This window comes from Chinchilla lanigera, unplaced genomic scaffold (genome assembly GCF_000276665.1).
Source record: "Chinchilla lanigera isolate Chin_1 unplaced genomic scaffold, ChiLan1.0 scaffold00001, whole genome shotgun sequence".
Lineage (NCBI taxonomy): Eukaryota > Metazoa > Chordata > Mammalia > Rodentia > Chinchillidae > Chinchilla > Chinchilla lanigera.
In genome coordinates, this window is record NW_004955402.1 from 4,986,732 (window position 1) to 5,002,808 (window position 16,077).

Here is a 16,077-nt window from a genome sequence, read left to right on the forward strand (position 1 = left end):
TGTCTCACTGTGCTTTTAGTTTGCGTTTCCCTGATGATTCATGGTTAGTTGTCCATTTGCCTGTCTTCTTTTAAATTAAAAGTTTAATATTAATCATATTGTCCTATTCATATTACCCTTATAAACTTATGCATTATATTAGAATACACTTACAGCAATTATCCACATAATTGGAGACCTAACTAGATCATTATCAGAACCACCTAATATCATTTGTGCAGAGGTTAATGAGGCTGATGTACGATCTTTGCAAGGGAGAATAATTTCTGACTACAAGTTTGAGTTCCCAGAATTCCAAGGTAGAAAAGTGGGAGCAAGTCAGGGGAATAAATAGATAGACATTCAGTATTAAAGAACATACGGGCCAAAATATTGGAAATAGTTTCCGCTTGGACAAAATTGTTTTTCTTCTGCGTAAAATAAACAGAACACATCCTTAGATGACTAGCTCTTTGTCTAATAATTTTATTTACCTTATATTTAGCTGTCACGGCATGCAAAATTTTAGAAAGAAGAAACCAGGCAATGAATGCTTGTTTGGGGGCGGTTGATGTTTTTCTTTTCTGTACCAAGAGCATCTACGCGTAACAAGTACAGTTTTGTCAAAAATGATTTAGACTTTCAACACTGACTGATGCAACAAAATGTAAGAAAACATGAACAAACATGTTAATTGCAAACTCGCATTGTCCTCCCTTGCTTGAAAATTACTTACTGATCCTCACGTCCTTCATTTCCTCCAGAAATCCAGTCCAGTGTTGCAATGCGCTGTTCTGGCTAAAGTGATTACTCAGTTACAAGGACCACGGAGGGCGTGCTGCCCTGGCCAGTGGGATAATAACCCACGTGTGTCCGAGGGTGAGCACACGTAAAAGTGAGGAATCTGTGCAGAGGCTCAGATTCCTGGCACAGTTTCAATCTCAGTGCCCTCCTTGTCCCTTAGGAGGGACACATGTTTATTTGAATGCCCCAGTGTGCCAGGTCGTGGACAGAACCAGCATGTCAATGGAAGCTATTAAACACAAATCGTACTGTTGAAACCCAGCCAGGATCTTCGTCATTAGGGTTTGACTCTTCCAGGCATCTGAGTACTGCTGAAGTGCAGTACATACAAATGCTTTTTGGTCAAGGAGAGTAAGCAAAACATTTAAAAATGGCACCTCAAATATATTCGCTAAAAACAAGCAGCCAGTTCTCTCAAGCACCTGCTCTGAATATGAATGGAAGGCAGCATCCGTCTTCTGAACAGACTTTTGTTTGCACCGAGACTGGAGCAGAGAAACCACTGAACTGTTGAGGCAAGATCTCAGGCAAGGACCCTCTCCCTGCCGCAGTCCCCATGCCACCACGAGGCCTTGGCATCACACAGGACGGCCCCGTCTTTGGGACTGTGCGTGGACGTTTCTGGGCCCATCCTGCTATCTGTTCAGCAGTCCCTGGGCACCTTCGCTCCATGGCTCATGGAGGCCACCAGGCCCCGCCAGCACCCCCACCTGGGGCCCGCATGTCTGTGGGCCCCTCCCCAGGCAGGCGTTGCTGTGGAGGAGCTAGGGAGCACACCCCTAGGCAGGCACCCGGGGCACCGTCCACTCTCAATCCCTTCCTACAGAGCCAGTGTGCCCTGGCCCTGCCCGCCCCCACCAGCCTCTCTGCTCCTGGACCACCCTCCACCCTGACACAGGGCTTGGCCTCCTGGGAGCCGAGGATGTCACCCTCCCCGTGTCTCACAGGCTTCAGAGAAAGTGGTCTGTGGCCTCACACACATCCTTCCTGGAGACGCCGGGCTCTTTCACGTCCCCAGCACAGCTCCTAGGAGAGTTTTCTGTCTGGTTCCATTCTCATCTCCTGGTCACACTCTAGGCCATGTGAGGACTCTGTGCCCCGGCTGGGGCCACCGCTATTGAGCATGGGCTCCTGACCTCTCCAGTCTCGTTCCTGTGCCCTCAGCTGAGCCGGCCGTGCCGTCTTTCTGAAGCAGCCTCTTTTCCCTGTTGGCTTACCATGCCACCTCGATTCCCCGCCTTTCTGCCTCAGCTATCTGTATTGCTTCTCCGTCCTCGGTCTGGTTTCGGTAGAGCTCCCCGGGGTTTTAGAGCAGACTTTAGTAAGCCCTGCGTATATTTGGGGGGTGGTATGGAGGGGAGCCAGGGAGGACCTGGGCAAAGCCAGGAGAGAAGCAAGGCAGCCCGGGGGGGTAGCAGTGATCATAGTGGGGAGCTCTGCCCCTGCTACTCTGCAAGGAGGGCACCTGGCATCACCCCAGCCCAGTCTCCTGAGTCCAGCTGCTGCCTCACACAGGCCAAAGCCAACCAGAACCAGGGCATGCAGGCGGTTGACCCAGCCACCAGCGTCTGTTCTGAGCCTGGAGTGCATCTAGAGCAAGCAGAGGCCTCTGGCCCAGAGCTGACCCCTGCCCCAGCCCCCCTGTCTTTCTGTGCTGCCTCTGCCACCTCTGTGCTTCTGGCTCCGGGTCCTGTGCCTCCTCTGCCCCATCCAGCACAGCGAGGAAGCCATGGTCCTTTGCTGGACAGTGCCAGGGGATGAACCACGTAGGGCCTTCAACGTAACAGCGTCAGCATGGAATCCATTCGCTCCCTGCTTCAGCGACAGGATAAGCTGGACCAGAAAATGCAAAATCCTATTTCCTTTATCAAGCAATAATGTAAGTATGAACTAGTTTCCCCATTTGAGAAACTGCATTGAAGTTTCATCAAAGATACATACGGAATACAAAACCTGAGCGCCTTTGTTCCCAAGGCCTGCGCCCAGACCCTCGGCCCCACATCCCCACGTCCCCCCTCCCGTGCAAGAGACCACTTCCTCGGGCTTAGCGAATCATTATGCTGTTTATCCTTGCTACTCCCCTCTGCAATTGTTCTGCAATTGCTTGTTCTGCCTTGGCCTGTTTATGGGATTTTCTTTTTGTTCTTATTTTTATCAGCATGTGTTTGCCACACAGAATGATCGCACTCACCATGAGGGGCTGGCACATGTACCCAGCACACCTTACTTCTCTTTACATCTCCCACCTGCCTCCCCGCTTCCCTCTCGTCCTTCCATCCGCTGCGGGGTTCTTATGTTGTGAGATGGGGACCGTGGTCCCTTCATTCCCTTCGCCCTCTCCGCACTCCTCATCTGCTCCCCGGTCTGGCTTGCTCGTAATTCCAGCTGTACCCAACTCGGGTTCGCCCCCTACCTGTTAGATATCATAGCAAGAGGAAGACGTGTCCACTTTTCTCTTCTAGAAGAGTATGTGGCTTAAAAGAATTGCAACGTTTTCATGCATTTTAGAATAACAGATTTCTTGAAAAAGGTATTGGTAGCTCAAAATATAGGTCTATAAAGTAAATGGATAAGTCAGTAGGTTTCATTAAAACTTCAGTGGGCCCTTTAGACATATTTGTTTGATAACGTCTACCTTTTTTGAATGGACATCTTTCAATTCATACTTCTTCAGCGGTCTAACAAATAGAATGTTGAAATATTACCTAATGATGGAGACAAAAATTCGAAGATACAGTTTCCCAATCACAGTCAAAAATACTCTAAAAGATGTAAAAGCAGAGCCAGGAAGTTTAAGAGGCACTCCTGAGGGATCAGAATCTCATTTCTATTACCAACGTAGAACTTCCTACTAAGAAAACTGGTAAATTATTTGCTATAGTGTGAGAATGGAAAGGGAAAATAGGTAACCGACCCCTGACTGAGATGTTTCTGAGCAGAGCGCAGCTGCACCGCGCCCGAGCTCCCTGGGTGTGCGTATTTCCATTTCTGGATGTTACCCATGCAGCTGTTACCCAAGGATGTAAATCACTAGACTCGCACTGTATTGTATATCCATTGTATGAAGTGCTCCTTATATGAATGTCCGAACAATTAATTCCTACCAGAAGGAATTTTGCAAATGTAGTGCAGGTTGTTTTCATATTATAATGAGAATCATGTTAACAGTTTCCCTTTGCCTTTGGTCTACTGGGAATTGAGTGATTATTTTCAGCAGTCTCGTGCTTAGGCCGCCTAGAGTTATTGTATCTCCTGGCTGTCCTGCAGGGGCCTGAATTCTGCCTGCTGGAATTGTCTAATTACTACGAACGTTCCTTTTTGCTCTCAAAAACATCTGTTTGGTCAATAAATTATGTGGCTCTTCTGCATAGTTTTTCATTCCCTGTAGCCTACTGGTTTTACTTAGAAAACCTCTCCCCTTTTATTGTAAGCAGCTCACATCTCCTCTTTTTGGAGGGGTAGTGTATCAGTAGGTCCAGCATGGAAGTTCAGAACTCAAGGCAACCTGAGAGTGCATATTGAAAGGATACCCACACCAGGGCTGCCGTCCTGAGAAGGAACCAGCAGTCACCAAGGAAAAGGCTCTGTGTTTACAGGGAGGACGTCATGTTGTCACTGTCCTTCCTGGGGCCTCAGACTCCATAAACCTGAAGGCAGAAAATATGAAAACTTTATGTTAGTTATAGTCACAAACTGATTTGAGATTATTTGCCCCCACATTGCTTATGAAGGAAGATTTTCTTTGTAAGATATTACCTGCAGACATGTAGCCCCAGGGTGGCAAAGATAGCTGGTACCATGCAGAACTCTGATGAAATAAAAAATCTCTTAACAAGAATCAAAACCCCAGGGATTCTATTAGATGGTTGGCATTTTTATTTCTTGTGGGGATCTTCTGGGGAAAACGAATCCTTTGGGAGAAACTAATTGTATTTATTATAACTATAACCATAGAAATAGAGACAGAGAGACTGATTTGCCACAAAAGGAAAAATTTGAAGTTCAATGTCCTTTACGTCTGGCCTCTGACCCGGTTTCTCTTGGATTTGTTGTCTTGAGGAATTAAAAAAATTTAAAAGTGCCTTTGACTTTAAAAAAATTAGTTATTCTTGATTACTTTAATGGCAGATACCGTTAAGTAACAACTCTGTTGTCATGGTGATAGCCTAAAGCAGCGCTGGAAAAGGTTTTCTCTGGAAACCATCCTCAGCAAATACCCTAGCACGTGTGGATACACAGTGTGGATTTCCACTGCTGAATTAGACCTCAGCTGGGAGAAAAGATGGCTGACATCTTGCTCACTGCATTTTGAAAACCACTATCCTAGCACATGTGAACCTGGGCAGTGGCCTAGAAAAATGTGAAGGAAGTCTAAAATAGCCATATTGAAAACTATTAATTTTCCAATTTAGTGCCGAGAAGTTTTTTCCATAATACATAGGAGAAATTGACTAGGACGAAGATGAAATAATTGCCTTGTGAAGAGAGGGCAGGATTGGGAGGAGGCTTTCAGGGACAGGGAACCGAGATAAGGTCCCATGAGTGAGGGAGGACCTAGTAGTAAGAAAGGTGTGCGGGGGTGGGGGCAGCGAGTTAGACCTTGGAGTCAGGAGGATGTGGAAGTAAAGGGTGGTCAACTCTCAGTTCCTGAGCATCTCAGAAGCCTTGCGTGTAAAATAGGGGTAGGGACCTCTGAGAATCAACCTGCTGAAAAGCATGTGTGGTACATTTTCCCCCTAGTACTCTCTTTCCCCCATCGGCCTGGGGGCAGACTTGTGGGTGGATGGGCTTAGGGAGCAGCTCCTGTTTCCTGTGGAAAGGTGCAGGTAGTTCCTGACTGCATCTCTGTGTCAGTCAGTGTTAGCTTCCTTATGAAAATGCCTTTTTGTACGCTAAAAAAGGTTGTTGAGATAGATTCCAGCAGTAGTTCCAAAAATCCTCCCAAAGTATTGTCTTGCTCAGTTTTCACAGTGAATGTCTAGCTTGTAGCTGAGTGATCTTGCCAGACCTCTTAACCTCTCAGAGCATCTATTTGTCATCTACTTAAAGAACTGTGGATATAAATAAAGAGGTTTATGTATTATTTATATTATAGCTATATATATAGTCTATTATATACATATCATTGCTGTTCCTGGAATAGATGAGCACAAAGCCAAACTGCGCCCTGTGCCGTACCCAAGCCTCTTGCTCTTGGGTCATGGTGATTTCCTGCACAGGTGCGACAGGAGCCCTCGTCCTGTAGTGGACTTTGTGTCTGGCCTTGGCGCCGTCCCAGATATCCCATGCCACCCTGGACACAGCCTAGAACACTGACTCACAGGACACTGCGCTGCTGCCTTATTAGCACGTGTAGTTATGAGTAATCAGTATCAAGCTGACAAATGAAAAATCTCAGTTCTTCTTAGAATGAAATTTAAGGCTATGTTTAGCTAGCTAAAAATGCATCAAATGCTAAAAGCATTCAGGTACAGCACAAGCTGTATCTAAACAAAATAGCATTGTTTATTCACCATAAGCACTTAAAATAGATTCGAGGTTGCTGGTAATAAAATACAAGGAATATCTTAAGGCAGAAATTAAAATATAAAAAGTATATAGCAGGAGAAAACAAGGTTAATAATCATTTAGGCTAATAAAATTATTGTGATTGAACCCTAAACTGTGCTCTAGTGTTCCTAAATAATAAATAACTGCTCAATCTTCCAGTTTCCCAAAGGAAAATGAGGGGATATGGTTAAGGTCTTGGATCTTATTCTTTGGATTTATACTAAGCAGTCTGCTTTTAGCTTTGTTTTCTTCTTCTTGGTGATAGTGGTGGAGATTTACTGGAGATTCAACTCAGGACCCTGTGAATTCTAGGCAAGCATTAAAAACTGAGCCATCTTACCAGCTCTTAGCTATTATTTGTCTGTTTTGTTATTTTTAATGTGGTGGACTAATTCTTAAATTACCAAGCCGTCTTACTAGGCTCTAGTAACTAATGTGTAGTATGTTAATACCACCAGGAGCCATTACCATGATAATAGACTTTAGAAGGTGTTTTTAGGAGGTGTTTTTAGATAAAGACTTTAGAAGGTGTTTTTCCAGTGGTTTTACCTTTGTGTTCTGGTTTATCAAAGATGGAACCAGAAGGTTCAATATGCCTACCTTCTGCAGTCCCAAATATATGAAATATTAGGCATTGTATGAAATACAGTGCTAGAGATAATTTGATTTTAAAAATGAGACTTTGCTTTACGAAAGGACTCTTTGTAAATACCCTTCAAATGCCAGTCTCCTCTATTAATTTGGCCATCTGGTTAGAAATTTTAAAAATTGGCTTTTCACTCCAAAGATATGAAGATCCAAAATAATGGAAATATCTTTCGTGACAATGTAGATGAGCAAAGATTTTCCATCACCTATTTTAAGTTCTGCCAGCCTTCGCAGGGGAGGAAGGCATTGTTAGGTTAGAAGGGGTTTCATCATGAGTCATACATACAACGTCGGAAAGGATAATTGAGTATCTCTAAATGGATGTAAGAGGATAGTGTTGAAGAAAGTACATAAGAACCATTGTATCTGCTGTCACGCAAAGTTTGAAAAAGAGATCTTAGTTTATCGCATTTAGGCTTCATTCCTAATTCCTTAGAGAGATTCCCAGGCCCAGCCCGATTCCTGAAATAGAAAGGCCTGACTCCTGGGAACGGGATGTGCTGTGGCCTTTGGCCTGCCTTGCTTTCTAATGTGACTGTGTAATTTTCCATCTCAACCGTCATCAGTGAGGGTCAGTCTGGGACATCACAGTCTCACTAGTGACACATGCCAGCAGTCATTTAATTAGGCCATAAGGGTGGGTGTATAGTAATATCTCATTTTGATTTATCTAAGAAGAGTGGTGGTAGGACTTTAAAATATATTTTTGTTAGTGCATATTAATGTTTAAAAATACTGGGTTTCAATGTGGCATCTCTCTACATTGGTATAAAATGGCATTTTGATTATATCCACCCCCCTCAGTTCTCCCTTGTGCCCCCTTTCCTCTCAGTCTGTTTCTCTTGTCTAGCAATCTTCTCTCTTCTACTTTCATGCCATCTTTTTTTTAGATCCACATATTGGGAGAAACATATATTGCTTGGCTTTCTGAGTCCGGTTGACATTGTTTAACAGGATGGCCCATCCATTTTCCTGCAAGTGGCATAATTTTCATCCTTGTGCCTATCTTGTATAAGTATACCACATTTTCTTTATCCATTTGTCAACTGGTGAGCACCTACTCTGGTTCCATATCTTGATTATTATGAATTGTGCCACAATAAACACGGGTATGCAGGTGTCCCTATCATACAGTTTACATCCTTTGGGAATATTTGAAGCAGTGGTACATATAACTGGAACAAATGGTAGCTTTATTTTTAGTTTCTTGAGGAGCCTCCATACTGAGTTCCATGTTAATTGTACTAATTTACATTTCCACCATCAGCGTAGAAGGGTTTCTTTTTCCCGACCACTTCAGCCTGTGTTTGTTGTTTTCAGTATGCCTGAGGATAGCCATTCTGACTGGGGTGAGGTAGAAGCTCAGTGTAGTTTTGATTTGCGTTTCCCTAATGGCTAAAGACACCAAACATTTCTCATACATTTATTGTCCATTTGTACTTTGAGAATCCTCTGTTCAATACATTTTACTTTACCATTTATTGATTAGTCTATTTTGTTTTTCTTGGTGTGTGTTTGTGTGTGTTCTTTATATATTCTGGATATTAGTCCTCTGTCAGAAGTGTAAGTGGCTAAGATTTTCTGGCAATCTTTAGTCTATATCTTTAGTATGTTAGCTGCTTTCTTTTCTTTACAGAAGCTTTTTAATTTGATGCACCATTTGTTGATTCTTGCTATTATTTCCTGTGCTCTTGGTAATATGGCCATGACATAAATATTAATTCTGCTGCTCCATGAAAATGGGAGATATTTCCATCTTCTAGTGTCTTCCTCAACTTCTTCAGTGTTCAGCAATTTTCTTTTCTTTTCTTTTCTTTTTCGTTTCCGGTACTGGGAATCGAACTCACAACCTTGCTCCTGCCAGGTAGGCACTGTGCCGCTGAGCTAAATCCCCAGCCTGGCAATTTTCATTGTTTCATAATTTTCAAACTCTTTCACCTCCTTGGTTATGTTTATTTCTAGGTATTTTATGTTTTGAAACTATTGTAAATGGAATTATTTCCCAATTTTTTTCTCAGGTAGTTCAAAATTGGTCTACAGGAAAGGTACTGATTTTTTAATGTCAGTTTTTGTGTCCTGCTACTTTCCTGAATTTATCATATCTAAAATTATTTTGGTGAAATATTTGGGGTCTTCCAGGTATGGTAGGATCATATTGTCTACATGTAAGGATACTTGACTTCTTATTTTCCTGTTTGTATCTCTTTTATTTCTTTCTCTTGCCTAATTGTTTTGGCTAAAATTTTATTTACTATATTCAGTAGAAATGGTGAGAGTGCACATCTTTGTTGTGCTCCTGGTTTTACAGGAAATGCTGTAAGATGTTTTTCGCATTCAGCATGATGTTGGCTATAGGTTTGTGATAACACAACCTTTATTATCTTCAGGTATGATCCTTCTCTACCCCATTCTTCATAACATGAAGAAATGTTGAATTTTGTAGAAGGCTTATTCTGCATAAATTAAAATGCTTATGTGGTTTTAATCCTTGATTATATTTGTGTGATGTATTTCATTTACTGATTTGTGTCAGTTGAACCATTCCTGCATATCTAGAATGAAACCAACTCAATTACAGGGTGTGTTCTTTTTTAATGTGTTGGTTAATTCAGTTTGCAAGTATTTTATTAAGGATTTTCACATCTATTTGCATCAAGGTTATTGCTTTATAGTTTTGTTGTTGTGATTGTGTCTTTATCCAGTTTTGATATCAGGGTTATATTATCTTCATAGAATTAGTTTGAAAACATTCTTTCCATTTCTATTTCAGGGAATAGTTTGAGGGACATAGTGTTAGTTCTTTAAAAGTCTGGTAAAATTCCACAGTGAACCTGTCTGGTCCTGGGCTTTTTTTTGTTGGTAAATTTTCTATTGCTTCTTTAATGTCATTGCTTATTACTGATTTGTTTGTTTTTTATACCTTGTTGGCTCAATTTTAGTAGGTTATATGTGTCTAGATATTTATCTGTTTCTTCTAGGTTTTCCAGTTTATTGGAATAGAGGTTTCCAAAATAGTCCCTAATGATTCTCTGAATTTCAGTAGTGTCTGTTCTAACATCCCCTTTTCCATGTCTAAGACTATTAATTTGGATCTTTCCTCTTTTGTTAGTTTGGTTAAGGGTTTATCAATCTTGTTCATCTTTTCAAAGTACTGACTCTATTTAATTGATCCTCTGTATTGTTCTTTTAATCTCTATGTCATTAATTCCAGCTTTGATTTTTATTATTTTCTTCTATTAGATTTGATTTTGATTTGTTCTTATTTCTCTAAGACTTTGAGATAAACTATAGGTTATTTACTTGAGTTCTCTTCATGTAGGCACTTACAGCTATAAACTTACCTCTTAGAACTGCCTTTACTGTATCCAAGAGATTCTGATATTGTAGCAGAAAATGCACCCCCCCCTACAGCCAGTATACTTCAGTTTGTTAGTTCTGTCTCTTAGAAACGGCTGGTCACTGTGATGCATAGCTGGTCACTATGATGCACATTGTGTAAACCAATCTCCAATTAACAAGCCATTCTGCCTCTGTACTTCCTGGTTGCTTATCTCATATAAGCCCTAAACCACCAGAGATCAGGGCCTGGTAGTCTGGTATTGATCCTGATCAGTGCCTGTTGATATAAATAAATCTGCCTCCAAATCCTGGGTGTCATTTCGGTGTTTCTGCTTGCCATTGCAATATATTTTCATTTTTGTCTGCCTTTAGGAATTTTTAAATTTCCTCATCAAGTTCTTTAGTGACCCACTTATCATTCAAAAATGAATTCAGTTTCCATCCTTTGAATAGTTTCTCTCACTGTTAATTTCTAGTTTCATTCCATGATGATCTGATATGATGCAACAATTATTTAAATTATTACTGTATTTGTTAAGACTTGCTTTATGGCTTAAAATACAATCTATATATTTTGGAGAACCTATTTGAGCTGCTGAAAGGAATGTGTATTCTGCAGTTGTCAGATGAAACCTTCTCAAACATCTGTTAAGTATATTTGACCTTTGGTGTAGTTTAACTCCAATATTTCTCTCTTTTTTTTATTACCTGTCTATTCATTAAAGTGGTTATTGTAATCACCAACTATTTTTGTAGTGGGTCTTATTTTTTCTTTTATGTCATGTAGATTTGTTTTATAAAATTGAAAGACCAGTGTTTGGTGCATATATGATATACTTACAGTTGTTTTATCTTCTTAGTGGACTGTTCCTTTATCAATATGTAGTGGCCTTCCTTGTCTCTTCTTTTTACTGATACACACTTGTGATACATAATAATTTCATTCATTTTGCGAAATCGTTTTGTTGATCATTTTCAGTCCTCTGTCACTGATCCTTTTCAATCCCCTGAATAATTTCATCATGAAATCTACATTGTTGAATATGAACACAGGTACTTCTGCTTGCTGTCAGATGCTATTTGCAAAGAAGATCACTTTCCATCATTCAACTCTCAGTACCTATATATTTTTTTCAGCAAGGGTGTTTCTTGCAGGGAATAATTGGGTCCTATCGTTTACTGAAGTATGCTTATCTGTGTCTTTTAGCTTGAGAATCAAGACCATTTATTTTCAGAGTTATTATAGAAAGATATGTGATAATCAATGTCATTTTATTATTATTTTGCTTATGTTTCATCCTTTCCTAATTTTATTTTGCTTATCTCCTTTTCTTTTGAGTGTATGGGATTGCTTTAAGTATCTTCTGTAGTGTTGGCATACTGGTCATGAATTCCTTTCATTTGTGCTTATCTTGGAATGTTTTTTTATTTGTTTCTTGATCTTTGATGAGCCTTTTATCTATCAAGTATTTATTGAGTCATTAGCCCATTTTATTTGGATTTCCTATCTTTGTCTCGTAAATGTACTGAAAATGGCTGTAGGTTGTCTTTCCTTTTTTACTGATAATTTTGGAAAAGAGGGTTTTCTGATTATGGCAAAAATTGAATTTATTCATTTATTCCAATATAAATAAGTTCTTTGTGTGTGCTAATGAATCCTTAAATATCTCAATATCACAAAAATTTTAGCTTAAACTTTCATCTTGATGTTGTAGTTTTAGCTTTTGTGATTAAGTCTAGGGTCCATTTCAAATTCATTTACATGGAGGCTGGGGATTTAGCTCAGCGGCACAGCACCTGCCTGGCAAGCACGAGGTCATGAGTTCGATTCCCGGTACCGGAAAAAAGCAAACAATAAAACAAAAAAAGAAAAAGATAAATAATCAAATTCATGTACATGTAGAACGTAAAGTAAAAGTCAGCTGGCTTGTGTTGTTTTTATATGTGAATGTCTAACTTCTAGCATTATTTGCTTGAAAAAAATTGTCCTTTATTCATTAAATCCTCTTATCATATTACTGGAAAATGAATTGACTGCATATATATGGGACAACTTAGGTACCCTATTCTGTTAATGTATTTGTTGATCATAAGTAAGAAATACACGGCCTTAGTAAATGTACTTTTAGGGTAATTCTAGACATTCGGTGGTATGAATCCTCCAACTTTCTAAATTTTTATTTAAACTTGTGTTGGATGTTCTAGGTAATTTCCATTTCTGTACAATGTTAGAATTAACTTGTCAGTGATACAAAAAATCTTGCTCCTTTGAATGCTCAGTGTATAAAGCAATCAAGGGGAAATGACATTTTAATAATAATAGTGAATCCATTTGCCTCTGGGCAAATGATAGTTCTCTTTATATACATGGGTCATTTTTAATTTCTTGAGGAACTTTTTATAGTTTTCTCTGTAGATATCTTGTGCCTTTTACTCTTTCTTAGCTGTTTTTCTAAGTTCTTCATGCTTTTCTTAGTGCTACTCCCTATAGAATTTTAAAATGTTTTCCTCTGTTTGTTGCCAGCATACAGAAATACAGTTGATTATTTTATGTTGATCTTAAATCTTGCAGTGTTGCTAAATTCTAGTAATTTTTTAGTTATAATTTTCTACCTGGATAATTATCATCTGTGAACAATACAGTTTTACCTCTTATTTTACAACTGTTACACTTTTTACTGCTTTTTCTTGCTTTATTGTACTTCACGGAAATAGAGAATAGAAGCGGAAAAAAATCAGTCAGTGCGGCTCAGTGCTGATTTGAGGGGAGAAGAGCATTCAGTGAAATACCAGTTCACGAGCTATTGACTGTGAGTTCCTCTCAGTGCCGTACGGTTGTCGGATTGAGGGTGCTTCTTTTAGTTTTAGTTTGCTGAGCGTGTTTATCATTGTGTATTCGGCGTCATTAAGCGCATTTTCGGCCCCCACCAACATGACGACGTTGTTTTCCTTCTTTGTCCTGTGGTGCAGTGAGTATGCTCATGGCGATTAGAATGCTGAGCAGCCCTCGCACGTTTCCCTGGACACGTGCCATGTCCGGTGCTCTTCGGTTATTCTGTGGTTCAGCTTCCTTCTGGCCTCACTGCCCTGCAGCCTGTACTACTCCTTCCATGTTTCTTGTACTGCGGCTCTGTGGGTAATTACTGATCTGTTTCTGTTGACTTGGAAGTGTTTTTAGTTTGCTCATTTTGAAGGGTATTTTTAAGATCTGGATTGACAGATGTCATTTCTTTGTCTTCTGTCTCCAGTGTTTCTGATGAGAAGTTTCCAGGTCTCCTGTCGCAGTCTCACACTGCACAAGGTGTTGCATTTCTTGCTGCTTTCAAGATTCTCTTTGTATCTTTCACTCACTATGATTTGCCTAGTTTTGGTTTCCTTTATTTATTTTGCTTGGGTTTTACTACTCTTCTTAAACTTCCGGTTGATGTTTTGGCTACATTAGAAAGTGTTTTGATCATCATTCCTTCAGTGTTTGGAGCACTGGGCTACTATGCCTGCTCCTTCTCTCCCTTTTCTCCTTCTGCATGCTGGGTTACTGTTACGTCACAACCCCCCCGAGGTGGGATCTACTCATGTAAGGCAGGAATCATTCATCTCCTCTTTAATCATTCTGATGAATCTGCTTTCGTGGGCACTTGCCCAGTTTCCCGTCATCTTCCGTCTTCTGGTAAGCCTCCCCAGCCACTTTTTATTTCAGACATTTTGATTTTCAGTTCAAGGATTCCCATTTTTTTACTTTTAGAGGCTCCATTTCTCTGCAGAGATTCTCTGTTTGTTCATTCTCTCAGCTGGTTTCTCCCTGAATTCTTGTCCATGTCCTTCCAGCCACCTCAAACGCCCTGTCTGCTAATAGCAGCGTCTGGGCCACCTGAGCTCTGCTGCTGTTGACAGCTTCTTTAAAAACTGTCTGTGGTTCACATTCATCTGATTCTTTATATGGCCAATAATTTCCACTGCGTGTTGGATGTTATGAATGATACAGCGTGCAGTGGAAACGTTTGCCTTCCTTTAGAAGAGGCAGAGTTCATCCTCTCAGGCAGCTAATACCTAATGATTCTTTTCTTTCTTCTGTAGCATTGATTTTGCCTTTTCCACGAGCTGGCCTAGAGCAGCTGTTACGCTAGAGATGGTTCTTTCCTTAAAACACTGGACTCTGAGGTGTCAAAGTAAAATGCTGAAAGAACTGTTGAGCTTTTGCACCCTGGTCTCTCTGTCCTCCCAGTAACACCTAGAGTCTTTCTTTCACTCAGCTCCACTGCTTGGCTTCATAAAGCCTTACCTTGTGTGACCGAAGGCTTATGAATCCTTCCCATATGTTTCTGGGGGCCCTTCTTTGTGGCTTCTCTTTCTTCAGCTCTTTTTCCCACTTTTTCCAACTGTGAACTGTAATCAGTGTGTCTTTTGCACAGCAAAACCGCCTTATGTTCCTGTTCCCTGGGCTCCAATGAGGAAATCATCCCTAGGCTAAAATTAGGACTTCTCTGGGTTGTGTTCCTTCTCTTAGGGACTGCATTTCTGTGCTGCCTCTTTTGCAGTTTAAACATGACCACTGCATGTATTTTATCCATTTGTAGAGTTCTAACCATGAATGCACAGTCTGCAGTGGCCAGAAGCCCAAGTCTGGTAGGGTCTGTTCCTGAGGTCATCTTTCTCAATGAGCAAAGCACATGTCACATCCTCTAGAAGACTTACTTTTGCAAGATTAATGGGTCCCAGCCTTTAGAGTTTCCCATTCAGTAGGATTAAGGTGAGGCCCAGGAATTTGCATTTCTGATGGCCAGAGGATGCTAATAGTGAGTCTGCAGACCTCACTGAAAAGCACTTGTGCTCAAGGTGAGTCTGGACAAAAAATACTGAGACATTTTTTTCTGTTGCTATGTTCTGCATCACAGATTTATATTTCCATGCATTTGTGTCAGTGCTAGTACCTTGTTTGATCTACTCAAATATGGTTTTCAAAAAATCACTAGGGCTTTTTGTGCATTGAAAAAAATAGACTTTCTATTTAATTGGTAACTACAACCAGAAAATACTTATATAATAATGAATGCATTGGATTTGGACAAAATGTTGATTTTTCCATACAGACATAAAACTTCTCAAACATAGACATTGTTACATTTAAGAAATATTTGGTTTTTGTTTCATAAATTGGATGATAATTATTCTTAGATAATGATGTGGGAGTAGCTTTTATGTGTGAATTGAAGAAATATCATGTACAGATACAAATTCCCCCGATGAATGTGATCATTGTGTTTATCTAAAATGTACCCCCAAAATAGTCAAACTAAAAAACATACAAAGCATGGAAAAATGATCCTTGTAGGAGCCCCCACCACGTGGCTTGCTGGGCCAGGCTCTACCTGGGAAGACTTCCTGAGAGCTCCCACTTTCCCTTTGGAGTTATCAGGAGAGCCTGTCATCCCCGCAGCCCCAGCAGCTTATTTCTTCTCCTCCCCTTCCCTCCATGGTTCCCTTAAGTGTATCACTCTTCTGTGAGGATTAGGAAATCATTGCTTTCTCTTACTCTAACTCACGTCTTTCCTATCACTGTGAGGCCGGCACTGATATCATTTTGTGGGGGCTGGTTTTTTCGGGACCCTGATGTGGTTCTTGTAGTGGTGACCAGGACAGAAACTGCCCTCTCACCAGAGGCGTAGTGTTTGTCTCAATTGAGAGAACACACTGATCTTATTTCTTCAAACTCCTGTCAATTTCTGACACATTTTTCAATTTTCGCCTCTTTAGTTTCTT

The 16,077-nt window shown here is 40.6% G+C and overlaps 1 protein-coding gene across 1 annotated transcript in view; it reads left to right on the forward strand.

Moving 5' to 3' along the window:
- The window catches only part of L3mbtl4 (l(3)mbt-like 4 (Drosophila)), a 240,963-nt gene that overhangs the window by 59,279 nt on the left and 165,607 nt on the right, over positions 1–16,077 (forward strand).